Below are 17,533 nucleotides of genomic sequence, written 5' to 3' on the forward strand. Positions count from 1 at the left end.
CTTAACACCCATCCTTAAGATATTTGTATACATTGATAAGATCCCCTCTCAGTTGTCTCTTCTCCAGGCTAAACAGGCCCAGCTATCCCAGCCTTCCTCATAAGAGAGACTCCAGTCCCCTAAACATCTTTGAAGCCCTCCACGGGACTCTCTCCAGTAGTGCCTTGTCTTTCTTGAACTGGGCAGCCCAGATGTGGCCTCACAAGAGCAGAGTAGAGGTGGAGGATTACCTCTCTCTGCCTGCTGGCCATAGTCCTCCTGATGCACACCAGGATACCATTTGCCTTCTTGGCCACAAGAGCACACTGCTGGCTAATGGACAGCTTGTTGTCCACCAAGACTCCCAGGTTCCTCTCCAAAGAGGTGCTTTCCAGCAGGTCAAGCCCCAGTCTTGAGCTTGGAAGAAGTGATGATTGCATATTAACTAGCTCTCTTGGACCCCACTACATTCTAGACCCCTAACCAACCTGTGGGATTTCTCCTAATTGCCCTTGAAGAGGCCAAAGTTCACTCTCCTGAAATCCAGGATTTTAGTCCTGCTTATTGCCCTGTTTCCTCCATGAAGGATCTGGAGCCCCACCATTTGATGGTCACTAAACCCAAGGCTGCCCCCAACCTTCACATCCCTAACCAGTCCTTCTCTGTTAATACAAGATCCAGCAGTGTACCTCTCCTTTTTGCACTTCCACCACCTGTGTCAAGAAGTTAAAATCAGTGCTTTGCAGGAAACTCCTGGACTGTGTGTGCTTACCTGTCTTGTCTTTCCAGCAGATATCAAAGTGGTTGAAGTCCCTCATGAGAATCAGATCCCATAATTGTGAGGCTTCTTACAGATGTCTGTAGAAGGCCATAATTGACTTCCTCTTCCTGATCTTCCTGTAGTAAACACTGACAACAGCATCACCCATATTAGCCTCTCCCCTAATTCTTACCCGTAAGTTCTCAACTCGTTCTTTATCCATCCCTCTGCAGAGATCAGTACATTCCAGTTCTCTCTCATAAAGAGCAACTCCACCACCTTGCTTTGCTGACCTGTCTTTCCTAAAAAGTACACAGCCATCTGTGACAGCATTCCGGTTACGTGAGCTATCCCACCATGTCTCTGTAACTGCAGTCATCAAATAGACCATAAAAGCATCCAAACCCGGGTCCAGGTTCAAGTCTATGTCTGAGGCCTTGGGCATGCTGCAGCCCAGTTACCAACCCAGTTACCAACACCAGCCTTGGGTCTCCTAGGCACAGCACAGATTTCAGATTGCTTCCTCATTAAAGCAGCACTGGCTGCAAAGACCTTTTGCTTTTTTAGACCACCATAGTAAGACTCACCAGGTTTGTCTGGATAGCTCTGTGTCTGCCTGGTATTTAAGAAGGAAAAAAGCCATTTCTCAGGACAGACTTGCTTTTCTTGCAATCCTGAATAAACAAACACCATAAGGAAGTACTGTTACAGATAGAACTGGTAGTTATAAACCCAATAATGCAACAGTGAGTGGCTAAAACAATCCTTTCCTGCTTTCCTGCTGTAGCAGATGAAGGCTGTAAAGGCTTCAGATAGTTTGCTTTTATTTAATGGGTTTTATTTAGACAACTACTGTGCAATGTTTTCATAAACCAAACCATTTTACTGTCTAAGACTTCAACCAGGAAATACACATGGCCAAGGGTTTCCAAAACAAGCTTAAACTCAGGCTCTTGTGCAAGTCAGATGTTTGGGGTTGTTTGAGAAAACTGAGGTAAACTACCAAGTATTTGGCAGTTTGGGAAGCACCATGACTTCATTAGGTGTCTGAATGCACTAAAATCACACTCTAGAAAAACAGCCCCCATTTATCCTGTCTCCTGTGCAAACTGCATTCATGGGAGAACTACTACCTTATATTTGCAGTATGCTTTGTTGTTTTGAGAGGGTCTAAGTCTGTTCAACAATTTCATTAAACAAATCACTACTACCCCATCATATTTGTACACCATTATCTCCAATATTTCAATCTGAGAATCCTAATCAACCAAAAAAGTTCCAAGCTGGGAAGCAGAAAGTTTCAATGAATGTATTTGCTTCATCTGGGATGTTAGGTGGAGATAAATAACAAAGATGCTTCAGAGCAGACCAAATTTCAGACACAAAGATGTGACTAGGTATAACACCACTGAATTAATTTGTCCTGAACTTGGTTATACTGGACATTAATACAAAATTATAATGGTAGGAGTGAAAGGATTTAGAGTCCTGCCTGAACTATGAAGAAAACTGTGAAATCCTTTGAGCTATGGGTATATACACTGGAGGTCTATCAGAAGATGAACCTTTAACTATAGACAAGTTATTCCTAGAAAAACAAAGGTGAATTCTGTATAGGAAAAGGCAGTTGTGTTGTATAAGAGCAAAAACTATAGTATATATGTTGATAAAGAAATCTATTGCAGTAAGCCCCTGGTCTAGGGTGTAAAATTGAGTGTTTTGTGACACACAGACACCAAGGTGCTGTTGATCAATATACTCTGAGACTGACTGGTCAAACTACATTAAATTGATTTTGAATCCAGGGTTGTTTGAATCCTAACACCTGCATCCGATTTAATTTTGGCATAGCAAAATGATCATTTTAATACCCACGAAATTTGGTCCGTAAAACTTAAGTTCATTGCACATACCTGGGTTTCCTTTGTAATGCAGTACAGCAATGCTTCAATAACGTGAAACTTCAAAAGAATGGCTTTCATTGTCCTTGCTTTGTATGGGAGGGAACTACTTCTTTCTCCCTGGCAGAGATTTGGAAAGGAAGCCATCCTACTGATTTCAATAAGCTCAACTGGGGAATCCTTCAAAAAGCTAGGGTTATAGCAGAAGTGTCCAATTTTGCAGGCTGTGTTGGTCCCTGGCAGGCTGTCTGCTGCTTGATGCCTACAAGGCAATGGTTTGTTGTGTTTAGTGCAGTTTGTCCATCACCCTTCTGCAGAGCACTTTGGAGACACTGCAGTGATGCAGCAGAGGAGTAGCAGACCTGAGACATGCTGGTAGCAGATGGGAGGGGGAAAGTTACCTGTTTCCTTAAAGCCTCATTTATGACAATTGTATATGTGTGAAACCAGGGTTTTTTCAGGGGCTTATATATCCATGGGTTCTTTTCAGCAATGCTAGGCAGAATGTCAGATCTGCTCAATTGCACATTTAGGTTTTCCTTACTGATTGCATCAGACAATCCAAGCAACCTACTGCTGAAGGGAACCTTTGATCTTCAAGTTACTCAGTAATGCTAAGAGGTGCTTTATTTAATTCTGACTGATGGACATACTTCTTTGCTTGGTGACAGTTACTTAGCAATTGAAAATCTGGTACATGAAAACAGAATGGAAATAGATTTTTTTTCCAGCAGCTAGGTTCTATATGCTTAGTAAATTAATTATAAGCTATATAACATATTTGCAGAATTCAGTAAATTAATAATAGTAATTGCAAACCTCAATACTTTTTAAGATTCTCCCACTGCAATACTAGAGAAAGGGATATTTTTTTATAAAAACAAAGAAAAATAAATTCTATATCAAATATTAATATACTTATATATACTAACATTCCATTCTGTACTATGAAAGCTTAGTAGAAAGCATGTACAACTGAGCACTCACAGTAACAAGTAAAATCAGAAAATCTACAGGGAATTGAAAGAAAATACGCAGATAATAAAGGCAAGAGGATTTAAGATAAAGGTCTCATTCAAGAATTCATAGCTAAAGGTGCAGTACTGAGGTATGATTTTATAATCCTCCTACATTATTATGAAGTAAATCTGCAAAAGCATAAATAAACGAAGACTTTGTGATTACTATGATGATTAAAGGAGTACAACACTCTGAGTTCAGATATAGGGTGGTCTATGTTTAGAGAAAACAGGGCAGTGATATCTGGGAGCACATAGAGCATTCATCCTCATCTGACACAGGAAAGGTCTAAGGATTAGGAGGATTAAGATTAAGGAGGACAGTTCATGTGTGAGGAAAACTACAACCAACACTTGCTTAACAACACAGAGGACATCTACATGTCATGATTTGCATCACTGCAAAATGTTTGCTTCATTGGTTAATGGAATATACATGTGTTCTTCAACTGCTGCATTCTGTGCCTCTTCACTCCTCTGATATTTCAAAGACATGAGCACTTCTAGGAAATGAAAATAGAATATATGCAAATGTGCATAAGAGTTAGAAACAAGTACTCTGTATGTGCAGTAAGTGCGTTTTAAGGAATTGTTCCCCCAAATCTTTCCCTTGGGAAACTAAATTCTATTACATTTGCATAACACAATAATTCAAAGAAGTCTAAAGTTCTGAAAGCATGGTCCAGTTTAAACATGAGCAGTATTTCCTCCTGAATATTGTATGCTGGACTTTTCTAGAGACAACCCATACCAACAAGTTCTAACCTCATTATATTAATCAAATATCCATTACCTTTGGCAAGAAGAACATGAATTTATCCCCTGAAACTACAGGCTCTCAAAATATATTTGGAGCTGGTCTTTGCAAGCCAGTTAGGTTACTAAACCAATATGCTCAGTACTCAGTGCAGACCATTGTGTTCTGTGCAGCCAGCTGTCAGCCAACAGCACCATAGTACAGGCATTCACAGAGACCCTGTCTAAACAAGAAACCACATTTTTAGTACATTAAGCTTTCATACTTACCCAGCTTGGGAAAAACTGAACATACTTTAGCTAGTCATTACCCAGTTACTCACCAGTACTAAACTGTGTCTGCACTTTGCTTAGGGTTATTTGGGTAGTTTTTAAAGGCATTTTGTCTCATTTGTTTATCTAGTTGAGACAAAAGCCTGGCATTTTAAATCATAGTCATTAGCACAGCTCACCAAGGTCATGTTCTCCCATAACCTGTTTTGCTCTCAGTTCTGAGAGCTCAATTGCATGTGCTGAGTCAGCTCCATTTTCTTCCAGAATAGGATGTTAACACAGGCAGCAGCATTATTTTTGCTTGTAACAAATTATTGCTGTTTGCCATGGAAGGGTTTGTCAATAATTGCTTCTTATGTAAACAAGTAGAAATGCAGGATGTTTTCCAGAGGCCTAAATTAAAGTCTTGTTAATGTCTTGAAAATATACATGAATGTAAAATCTTGGACCTAATAAATATTGAATCATAATAAACTTCAATTTCTATTTCATCTCTTATGTTAAAGTAATAACAGCAATAGTTTTGTAGCACGCTAATGTCAGAAATGTCTGAAAGCTAGAGAGCTGGTTTACAGTATTAGAGAAAAGTAGAGCATTATTTTCTCAAGATTTGTTGTCTATAATAGATAACTAGACTACTCTGGTGATACTGTAACTACAGTGGTATAAACGTACTGATGAATAATGAAAGTATATGTAAAGTTAATGAAAGTATATAGTAGAATATCTAATCAATGTGTAAAATCTGGATGCCTTTAGGATATGATCAGCTAGAACTGCCATTAGGTGTCATTTGCTTGCTCCTATAGGGGCGAAGAAAGCATGATACAAGCTGCAGAGAACTAAAAGTTTGTATTAGTTCTGTTGAGAACTAATGTTTATTAAGAACCTAAATTTTAAAAGCTTTAAACCCTCCTTATTACCTCATTATTTTTCTTGTGCAAGGGATACCAGATTTTACAGCAATATTAAGTTTCCTCTGATTATCTCAAAGAACAAAACTCCTGGAAAAATAATACTAAACCGATCCATCTTTATTTCTATCTTTAGCGGTTTTCAACACCAATTCATGAAGTCCTTCATACTTCTGCATTACTCCATCCATCTCCTCCTCAGTACACAGCACAGGAGGTAACAATCAACATCACAGTCATTATGTCATGAAAAGAGCAGTTATTTTTTTTAAGTGAGAAAAAAATCCAGCTTGCAGTTTGATTTTAGAAATTCATTAGTACTATTGTGCAAATATACAAAGAGCCTTGCCCTGTGGAACAGATTGCACCCTGTTACCCTTATTTCATAGTTTGATATTATATTTAGTAATATCTTTTGCCTGGAGGAACACTGAATGGCCATACTCTTAATTCTAAGGCATAAAATGATCTCCCTGTCTGCCAAAAAGCATCTCTCCCAAAGCACTTCTAGTCCTCACAGTCAACCTTGGAGAACCTCTCGTTTTTCTACATTGAATTTACAAGAGTCAAGTACTAACAAAAAACTAGTCTTCATCTAACAAATAAATACCTCGGTGCTTTTATGAACAAAGCCTGACAGGTTCTGAATCCAGAATGCAAAGGATGCAGTCTTTGAGAGACACTTATTGCCTTCACAACCCAGTCCTCAATTCAGGAAATATATATGCTCTGATATCATGGGAACTGGCTAACATACATCCCCAAGAAGTCACGTTTGAAGCTGTGGAGCAGCTCAGCTGTGCCCAGCTGGAAACACAGGCAAGAGACCTGACACTGACATTTCAAGAAGATGTTATATTTCAATGATATCTCTGTTCAAGGGGCACAGCATTGCTGGTGTTGGGGAAGGAGAGGCCAACACACCTGCAATCCTCCTCTTGAACTAAACTTTTGGGTCCCCTCAAAATTCTGACTTTTCCTCTTCCTGCAAGAGGTGTAGCCCTCATGTACAACTTTATCTGGAGCAGGCTGTTGCCAGGACATAACTCACATGCTGCAACTCAGCTGTTGCAACCCCTGCTGTCCATCATCTTTGTCCTTTGTCTTCATCGCTTCTTGTGGTACATGGAAAGCAGCCCTTGATCGTACAGCAGAGCACTAGACTAGGATCAAAGTTTAGAGGCTGGCAAATTAGCATGGGAGACTCCAGCCACGAGGAAAAGGCTCTTTCATACTTGAAGAATAACATGCATGCTTCTGCTGCCATGTAACTAAAAACATGTTTACACACATGATGGTGAGTAACAAGGATACAGATTACTAGCTCTTGAGCGCATGAAGACATGACGTGTTCACATCATGCACAATGCTGATGGTGCCAGGATTCATCACTGGCTTTTAGTGACACCTCCCCCACATGCTTTTATTTTTCCATTATGAGCTAAAATTTCAAACTGTGACAGTAAGAGCTATTTAGGGATGTCCTGAGCTGACAAACAAGTGCTTAGCCACGGAAAGACAGGTATTCGGAAGTTCATGAATCTATGCCCCATATGGTAGCACTAACTGTAGGAATAGCTCCTGTTCATGGCAGATTTATTGGTCAACTCTAAACATCTGCACTCCCTGCCCCTCAGCTTGGCTACCCATTGAGCATTTGCACTGAAATGAGATAGGGTGGGGACATAAAACCAAGCCCAGTTCTCCAGCTCTGAGCAGCTCTTGCTTCTGGTATTCGTTCATTCCTTCAATGGGTAGTGGAAAAGACAGGCTAGTGAGCCTTTGATGCCATTCTCAGTGGTAATTCTGGGACCTGCAGCCTTGTTGGCAGGAGAATGATTCTCACTGAGATCAGTGGAGGCACTGCTGCTCCTCAAAGCCAGTTATTTTAAGTCACATCTAAACAAGGAATTATCAGCTTAAGATCAGCCTTTCTCCCTTGTGGCAGGATTGCTTAGATGCAATACTTGGTAACTAAAATACAGAATTACATGCCTCTTGATAAAGCCAGACTCCTTTTGGCTTTGGTTGGTGTTTGCTTTTGCTGAACTGAGGAATTTACAGCCTGGCCCTAGGTATGTGGGTAAATACCTGGGAGGATGACATGCCCCATGAGCCTGTTTGCATAGCTGAATACCAACCATGGAGGCACAGCAGTCTCATTGCAGACACTGCTCAGCATGCTAATTGCTGGCATCCTTGCCAGCAGCAGAGTAGGTGACTCCGCACCATTTCTTGTACCACCTGCCTGGCACCTCCTCTCTTTCTGTTGGTAGTTATTTGCCTTCTCTCTAGCTCAACCCCTGAGCAAAAATAAACACACCAACAAAAACTACCACCCTGTCCCATCCACGCTCATTTTCCTCCTTACTGTCCATACCCTGCATTTTCAGTGGGCATTTTCTACTTCAGCCATCATTTAGTAGCAGCCTATCTGCACCAGCACTTTCCTTCAGGTATACTGTTGTAATCCAAGCAGAGGCTAAAAACCATTGCAGACAAGACCTTAGAAACATGAAGATGCTTGCAATAAGGAAAACAAAACAAAACTGCTCTTAACATATGTGTGTGTTTGTTTTTTTCTTCTATGAAGCTCTTTTATGGATGCTTTTTTAATCCATCACTGTGTCACCTATACAGTATTATTGCCCATTAAATAAAAAGACTTACATACCAAAACAAAAAAACATACTGTATTTGCCAACAACCAGATCCCAACATCTTTATTTTTGCCAGGCCCAGCTCAGGAAACCTCTTGCTGGGATGAACAGCTAAACACCAACCTGCAGACATTAATGTTGGAAATACCACCAGACAGTGACCACTGGCTTCAAAGTGAAGCCAGGCCTTCCTTTTCTCACCAGCAAATTTAAAAACACACAGGTAAAACCCCTTCCCCAAAGGTGAGAACACTTCTATTGACATCAGCTGTGGGAAGACTTCACTCTATACCCAAATACCTCTGGAGCTCCAGTGGGTGCAGATCCAGGGGTAACGCTCATGCCTTATTGACATCCATGATGTTGCTCCTCAGCTTCCTTGCAGCTCTGCTGGCCCACATCTAAGGCTGTGGCTGCACCAAGATTCTCCTTTGGCAAGGGGTGCTCAGCTGGAGCCCCTTTCCCAGGTGTTGCGCCCTCAGCCCTGGTTAACCCCTCAGCTCACCCCAGGTATGCCCATCCTCTCGGCCAGATTTCTGAAATGATTCAGTTTACGAAATGAACCAAATGGAGCTTCCTCCTTGGGGAGAGGTGTGAGCAACCCGTGAGCAGCAGGAATACCTGCAGCCTGCCATCATGGCCTGAGACCGTCATTACCTCACATCCCATGTAATTAAGGCTGCAATTTAGCCTTGCTGAGTTCATTTGTTCAGTCCTCATTCACGTGCTTGTATTGGAGGGGAATGATCAGAAAGCAGCTGAAATAATGGCATTCAACTACACACAGACTTCTACATATGGAATCAGAATCCAGATTTGCACTCTCCAAACTTAAATCCAGAAAACTCCCATCCAGACTCCTCTCTAGCTCTTTGTGCCTGTTTCTTTAGTTCCAAAGAACTAAAACATCTAAAATGTTCCAAAGAACATTTCAAACATCTGTTTGAAATTGATGATGAATCAGAAAACTTTTGAAGAATCCAACCAGGACAGAAATCCACATAAATTTTCTGTATATATATATATATATATATATATATATATATATATTCTGAAAGATTCATTTAATTTCAACAATTTTGCTGTAGCAAGCACAATACTTTTGAGAATCCAGGTATGCACTTCATATGGAAAGGTGGAACAAGCTTAGGAGAGATGGTAAGAGTGCTGATGGAGCTAATGCACATTTAAAACATAAAACTTTTCCCATCAGTCTTAATTTGACCTGGGATATAGTAGAGTGATGACAAGCTTCAGATTACTTTATATAATAGTGAATTACACTTCAAATGCTTTATGAGAGAAATAAGAAAGTTCATTAAAAGAAAAACCCTCATTCAAAATTTCTAAGAGCTATTAGGAGTGGAAATTAGCTAAAGAAAGTTCTAGTATTTTATTACATATATGCACAGAAGTGAATGTGGAACTGCTTACTTACTCATTAATTAGATTTTTACATCTCACATCCATTGTAGCTGCTCCCAGCCATTGTGTCTGCAAAGCCCCTTTCAAACATTAACAGGTCCTGGATATAATGTTCTAATTCCTTTCATTTCAAGTGTTTATAAATTATTAAAATAGGAGATCTAGCTAACTGTGCTGTAGAGAAATCGTGTTTTACCTAAGCTCAGCCTGGTTTTTAACCATACCGTTTGTTTCAATACCAGATAAATTCAAATGCACTGCTAGTGAACACACAATGGAAAGCTGGTTTTCTGTTGAAAGTGCAACTGAAAGTTATCTGGAGTAATAATGAGAAACCACAGCAGCATTGGCTTACATCAGCCTCCAGTCCTGGCGCACTAAAAAAGCACCTTTGTGTGGTTTGTGATCAGAGGAAAGATTAAACAGTACAGAGGGGTGGCTGCTGGGTTTTTAATAAGTCCTGGCACCTGGGTTACAACTCTGGACCGTGGCCAAGGGTGCGTTTCTCATGTGCAATTGAGGCTACAGCTTAAAACAGAGAAGGACTCGCATGGCCCATGACTGGGGACTGTTGTACATCACACTCCAATTAATTCTCATATATTCTTTTAATGCAAGCAATTAAAACCTCAGCTGTCCATCTGCACTCCCCAATAACAGGTGGTTTTGCCTTCTCACAAATTTAAGTAAAGCAAATCAGTCTCCATAACCTGTTGCAACCATTGCCCACAGATCAATGCCTGGTTCAGACCCATTTTCACTCCACCTTGACTGTGAGCAGCAGGTGACAGCACCATGGCAAGTGCAATCTAGATGCTTTAGTAGATAGGCCAAGCTGGGAAGGCAGTGCCTGACTGCTTCTTGACCACCATGAGGCAGAGCAACTCTCCTTTTGCATAGATGGGGCCAGGAGTGGCACCAAGCTGAACAGGAATTGTGAATGAAGTGGAAAACATTGTACCCAAGAGCCTCACCTTTGTGGAATGTCTTAAACCTCAGCACACAGCTGAAATTATGCCCTTTTACAAATATCACTCTGCTTTAAGCAAAGAAGTTGCATTTATATCACAAGGTGTCCCAAGGGCCCTGGAATATGAGCCTTCATTGAAAGCAAAATCAGGGCTTTTTTGATGCAACTGTGCAAAAAGTGAAATGGCACATGATTAGGGTTTTTACATGGAAACAGCCAATTTCATGCTCTTCTCTACTTTTTCTAGCTCTTACCATCTTTCTCTGTGAAATCCTACACAGCAGACATAGCAATATAAGCAAGTAATATTAGAAGAATACTCTTCCAATACTGAAAAAGATTCATTCCATATGTTACCAAAATTGGTATTAATGGCATAAAAATAGTAAGCATGTCAACAGTAATATCCAGCTGCTGCTGTAAAGAACTGTAGACAAACATTTTTAAACTGGGGATTTCTATGCAAGTATCCAAACCAGTAACCTTTTCCCAAGGTTTAGAGTGCCAGGCTATCAACATACAAAATCAGGTGAGGCGATTCTTGTAGAAACAAGACATGGGGTTTAGGATTCCAGTTCATAAAACAATTAGTTGAACTTCAAAGTCATTTTATGTTGTTACATTCATACTTTTGGTTTTGCTCTTTCAAGTGGGGATCATTTTCTTACGTACTTTGTTTTTTACTAATGGTTTCATTACAAATAACACGTCTGTTCCATTTTTCCATCTCCTATAGGAAAAATCAATCATAGAGTATATGCCAGCTTTTAAAACAAAAGATATTGTCTAAAGGAGCAATCCAGGAACTGTCTATTCTGTGAAGGTAAACTTCAATGCTTAAAAAAGAAGACCCAAGCTGTTGGCAATATCACTTACTAGTTTTACCTCAGCTGCGTGCATCTCATCATGCCCAGACTGAAATAAGGGTTTTCACACCCTGCAGCTTTTCACACCCTGCAGCGATTTTCTTCAAAGGGAGATGAGCTTCTGAAGATACTCTTGGTAGGGCTACTCACCTTGCAGTGAGCATCAGGTTTACAGCGCTGCATTTTGAGAGACAAGGAACTTTAGCATTCTCTGGGATCATGCCACTAGAATAACTTATTGTCTTCTACTTTTTACACCAGTGTTTGTACAGATTGGTTGTTAGAAGTGGGGCTCCTGGGTGCCACAGCAGCCTGTGACACAGCCATACCCTCCAGTGAGCATCAGCAGGCTTTGGTATCTAGCTATGGTTTTAGCAGTCAGTTTTTACTGCAGCAGTAGGCACCTGGAAAGCAGTAATGATGCTGTGGACAAAGGGGTGCAGAGTATGAGGGCCCAGCCTGAATCCCAAGGCAATCAATTAATTAACTCCTATTTATTTATTACAAAAAGGTCAGCCCTTTGTGAACTCATCCCCTGTTTGCTGCCTCACCAGCCTGAACTCTGGACCTCACTCAGACTGCTGAATCAAACTCACTTATACCTGGTTAAAGGGACTGAGAAGCCAGCAGAAGGTTGATTTTCCCATTTGAATTTGGTTTTAAACATGAGGGAAGTTGTTGTGCTGTCAGTACCTATAAGTGGAATCATCTGAAGTTCATTATCCATTGGCACAAGCAACATCTCCCAAGGCTGCTACAAGCTAAGACTGAATCAAGATTCTCTGAAATGCTTCATTCCCATAGGGTGTGTGGCATAGTGCTGAAGTCCATAATATCTAAGGGTTCTGTTTACTTCAGGGGTATGCATTTTCTCAGTGGTTCCTAAGACATCTGCAGTGGTATGGGATTATCTGGGCAATGAGAAAACTTCAGGGGCTTTACTCTGAAATAGTCAGTCTCTGAAGATGACACTTCCTGAAAGGCAGAAAGGTCTTGAGAACACATTCCTGTGCCTTGCAAGAGGACCCTGAGCCTGAAAATCAAACGAACAAGCAACCCACATAGACCACGAGGCAGATTGGATCAGCCTTTTTTCCTTGAGCCATGCAGATTTCAGCCGCCCTGCTGGTGACTCCTCACTTTTGCCTCGTGTGAAACTGAAACCAGTTTCACACATAAGGCCCAGGAGAACACACTGTCTACTGGGGCAGTCAAGAAAGGTTTCGGCTTCAAGACCTTTCCCCTGGCACTGTATGTTTTCAAAGAAAGAGAAGATGCTACAGGCAAATGCATTTCAGCCTTCCCTGCTGTTTGTCTGGTTCGAAGAGGATCTGAATTAGCTGCATCAGATATATGTAAGAGTTGCCATACACTAGTGAAAAGACATGTTGCTCTGGACTTATTTCTGTAGTGTTTCTCAGAATGGATGCTCAAAAGTCTACAGTTGCTCGGTCACTGAGCAGAATCCAGAACCTAAGGACAGCAGCTGGGGAAAACTGTTGACATAGCTACATTTTAGTTCAGCTTATGGATGCATGTTTGAACTGAATCTCCCAAGCATAGCAGTAAGAATCAGTTAAAGATATGATATTTGATGAGTAAACACTATAAAACTGAAGTAGCAAACTCTTAGGTAACTTCTCACTTGGGGATAATACTTAATATAGCACAGGAAATTGAGCCATTCTTCTGTGGTTGGTTGGATCCACAGAGAGCTGTGGATACCAGTCCCTGTAGTGTAATACCTGTAAGATATTCAGCATATCTTGACTCCTCAAAAGTTGGCAGTGTCTATTTCAGCTTGTCTGTATGTGCTTTCTCCCTCCTCCTCACTGTTAGTGGCTGAAACGTCAGCTTTGTTTTCTTCTCCCCATCTTACCATTGGGCTGTGCCCACCTGAACAGAGGCTCTGCACCTCTATATGCAGGACATGCTGCAATTCAAAGGGCAAAAGTTGCTAAAGCGCTTATGCAAGTTAATTACTGTTTAATCCCATGTAATGCAGATTAGCGCTGTCAGGGAGCAGTTGATGTAACAGGCTGGCCTGTCAGCAGGGAAACCTCTCTCTTCAAGAGCAGCAGTCACATACAGTGAGGGAATGCTGACCAGCTCTGGAAACAGAAATCTCTCACACCATTCCCCTGTTAGTGTCAAAATGCAGGAGGCAGACACAAAAGCTAGACAGGACACATAGGCAGGTTTAAGAAAGGTCTCACCCCCTTCCTTCCAAGAGAAAATCGTCAGCTTTGGCCCCATGCCCCACTTCTGATGACAAACTCACATGTTTCTAAGAGCAGTCCCACAAAAGACATCCTTACATCAAGACATGAGCCACAGTGAAGTCAAGCCACAAGGAGCTGTTTTCATATCAAACTAAAAGCCAAATACATGTTTCCACCAAGTGAGGACTGAAAGGCCAAAGCAAGCCATGCAGCTTGAACAGCCAGTCATCCCTACAGGCAGGAGAAGGTGAGAAGGTGGAAGGCTTCCTGGGAGCTCCACTTCTCACAGCCTGAGTCCAGCCTAATTGGACTAACATACAATTGTTACTCAGGTAAAATGCTCATTGGCAGCAATGTGTTTACATAGGGCCTGCTCATTCCCCAAAAGAGTGCCAAGACAATGTGTTCAAATGGCTCATTCCAGAAATCAACGGTATGTAATATTTCAGGATTTCCAACAATGCTTTTCCTGTTCTGGAGCCGTAAATAACACCAGTTATCTTGGTTTATTTCATGCATTTCATACAACACCACTGGTAACCGAGCTGCAGCAATAACACCCATTGCCTCCACCCATGCATTATATGACAGTAAAGCAAACATTTTTCATCTCTAAAGATTGTACGGTCCAGTTACAGACTTCTTTCTCTGGTTCACAGCTCACAAAACTTTGATGGAGGTAACAAAGACAGAATATGTGATAATGCTGCCTACCACTGGCTGGAAGTCAAGGCATGGAATACTAAACTTCCACTGTTTTCAAAGCCTTTCTTATTTCATATGGCTTACATAAGCAGTAAAATTGATTCATTGTTTTAAAAAAGGGTAATAAAATACAAGTTACATCAATACTTTTTTACATTAGAAATCTTTTTACATTAGAAGTCTTTTGCATTCTAAAATACAGGATTTTGCAAGCAAGAGACATGAGATGGAGCAAGCATCTAGAGATGTTTAACCTTGCACTCTGCGTGCTTCAGCTGTTAGCCCCAGGGCCTGAGGGTGCACAAACGTTTCCCTTCAACATGCAACCATCTACCTCAAGCTAAAGCCGGCTCCCTTAACATCTGCCTGCCAGCACCCCCCTGTGTGGCGCCACAGGGATGTTCCTGACCACCAGATCTTCACCTGCACTGATTCCGAGCGGTCACACTTTATACTCCGAGCTGCTGGGCACCTGAAAAGGGCTCTGCATCTGCAGTCAACAGTGGAAAGACGCTGAGCACCTCACATGGAACCCGTGCCTTTGGTGCAAGCTACAAGCTGCTGGGGGCACGTTAACCTTTCCTGCGGCGCACCGGGCCAGGAGAGCCACGACCCCGGCTCCTCGCTGTAAGCTGCCGCCCGCGGCTGGGGCCGGCGCTGCCCGCACCGCTCCGAGAGGCCTCGTTCGGAGTCCCACCTCACCGCAGTGGGACTGGACGCGGCACGGCGGCGCCACCTGGCGGCCTCAGCAGAGCTCTGCACGGCGGGTCCCGATGCCTCTCCCGTCGCAGGTACCAGCTCCCGTCCTCCCCGCGGGACCAGCCGCTGGGCAGGGAGTAGCATCCTCACCCGAAACGTGTTTCTCCGGAGCTGAGCCAGGCCCCACGTAAGTAACTACCAGTGGTGAGTGATGCTCTGCGCAGGGCATGAGGCGCTTACGAGCAAACAGGCAGGGTTCAGCCTAGGCCACCTCTGCAGGGAGTACAGTGGCACAGAGCATGTAGGCTGCCCTGGTTTAGCTGCACTCTGTGTTTAAATAGGCCTCTGCTGGGGAATTTGAGGGAAAATAATGAAAATACGTTTGTTTAAATGGAAAAAATAGTTTTTACTGCATGCATACAGTAACAAATTTAAAGAAACAGCACAAATGTTAGCAACTAATAAAACCCCTAGGTTCTGGTTTAATGTAGACTTTCACTTCAATGCATTCTAAAGCACTTATGTGGCCACATTATGTCTAAGAATTAGTCCTAAGCCATTTTCCCAGGAGAACACTATAACTCAGGTCTCTACAGGACAGTCTGTGCTCCAACAAATAGAGAGAATGCCAGTTTTCCAGTCAACAAACCTATTCTCTGTGTTTAAATACTGCTTTGTTGACTGCAGAAGGAAAGGTCACTGTTAGTTCATGTTAGCTAAGAAAAGCTCACAGCCAACATGCTGGGCTCTTTCTTGGCCTGTTTATCAAATTTCATCATAGCCATTCAAAAAGCAGCAGGGCTCCATTCATGTCAGTAGGAAGTTTAACTGAGGATAAATAGCATGAACAGGTGGTGTCATTTGGCCACCAGCTGTGATTCTTACTACTGCTCAAGACTGAAAGGAGACCAGGTTAGATGCCTGGCAAACCGAGCATACAAAGGCAACAGTATTCCTTGATCTCAGCACACTCAAAGGGAACATCTTCCTCTTTGCACTGCAAAAGCCTCTTCCCAAGCTTATGCTGTTTGTGAAGTTTACTGTTGAGGTATGGAGGCAACCATAAAAGATACAGTTCCTCATCTTCTTTTAGTTACTTGTTATAGATGGACGTAAGTCTCCAGCACATGACTAAATGAAGTAAAAAAACTTCCTCTTTTTTTTTCCTCTTCCCTATCTCCAGCTCTATTTTCTGTTAAGTTTCTACAGCTCTGTTAAAAGAGATGAGTGGCTGCTGAGATCTGCAGTGCAGGCACCGCTCCAGCACTTCAGCTGACACAAAATTGATACCAACCTTGAGAAACATCAGCTGAAAAACTGCATACACCCACCAGGTCACTGGATTCCCTTCAATCTCTTGGGTATGGCCACACCACCCCTTACCTGCCACAAGCAGCCATCCCTGATCAGGACTAGCGCTGCTCCAGCAGTTTGGGAAACATGAAGATTCAGTTGCTCTCCATTCCTCATTTTTATCCTCTTCTTGTTTTTCAGGTGTAACTTGGTGCTTTTCAGCATTTCAGCAAAGTCAGGATGTGATGATGATCCATTGATAGACCATGACATACCTCCCATTTGCACACATGCATAATGAGTGCTCTCATGCATAAATGGGAGGTGTGGGTATAATGGGTGTACTGAGACTACTTCAAAGAAATCCAAGGTCCTTTTTACTCATTTTCCCCTTTATAGTATATAGTATACAGAGATGCAAGGTGGGATTGTTCTGTAAGGAAGGTATTAAAGCAGTAACAGACCACATTTAGCATTTCCCAGCTTGGGAATTTGTCACTGCTGCTGTTACTATAAACATCGACAACTGTCATTGTCATTTCTGAAAAACCCAAACACATATCACTATGTTAAAGTGGCTCTTTGTCCTCTTCCTCACAGACTAAGGCACTTTTTTACTCCAAGCAGGTCTTCAATTCCACAGCTCCTGGAGTTAACCAGAGCCTCCACAGGGTTTGTTCCTCTTTCCAGGGTACAGATACTAAGACTTGATGTAAGTTTCACTCAATATTCAAAATTACCCTCAAGCTGAATTCAACTCCACAAGCTGTTATTTCACCAGCTCCTCAGAGGAGTGCCCACCCTCCCATGCTCCAGCTCCCCACTGTGTCCCACAGCAATGCCTTTCCAGACACAGGCCACTTCTTCCTCAGACCTTTTGGGACTGCCAGCAGAAGCCTGGCTGCAGGTGATGCCTAAGGAGCCTGAAGCAAGCAATCAATCCATCTTCCCCACCATCCAGCTCCTCAGCATGCTATGACTGCAGCCTTATAGCTGGTCTAACATGACCTCTTGTGCTTAGTCAGGCTCCTGAGGTTGAAGGGATGAAGCCCTTACCCAACAGGAGTGATACATATTTGAATTGCAGTCAA

General features: G+C 42.2%; 1 protein-coding gene across 2 annotated transcripts in view; it reads right to left on the reverse strand.

Moving 5' to 3' along the window:
* ACSL3 (acyl-CoA synthetase long chain family member 3) overlaps nucleotides 1-8,790 on the reverse strand; it is a 70,225-nt gene extending 61,435 nt beyond the window's left edge. Inside the window, exon 1 of one of the 2 annotated variants that reach the window (XM_005150214.3) lies at nucleotides 8,563-8,790. The gene's annotated coding sequence lies outside the window, so the exon portion shown is untranslated. Of the gene's footprint in view, nucleotides 1-751; nucleotides 863-8,562 lie in introns of those variants that run through there. The other variant, XM_031049928.2, reaches the window with a different exon arrangement.
* Nucleotides 8,791-17,533: the final 8,743 nt, after the last annotated feature.

This window comes from Melopsittacus undulatus, chromosome 6 (genome assembly GCF_012275295.1).
Source record: "Melopsittacus undulatus isolate bMelUnd1 chromosome 6, bMelUnd1.mat.Z, whole genome shotgun sequence".
In the NCBI taxonomy this organism is placed as follows: domain Eukaryota; kingdom Metazoa; phylum Chordata; class Aves; order Psittaciformes; family Psittaculidae; genus Melopsittacus; species Melopsittacus undulatus.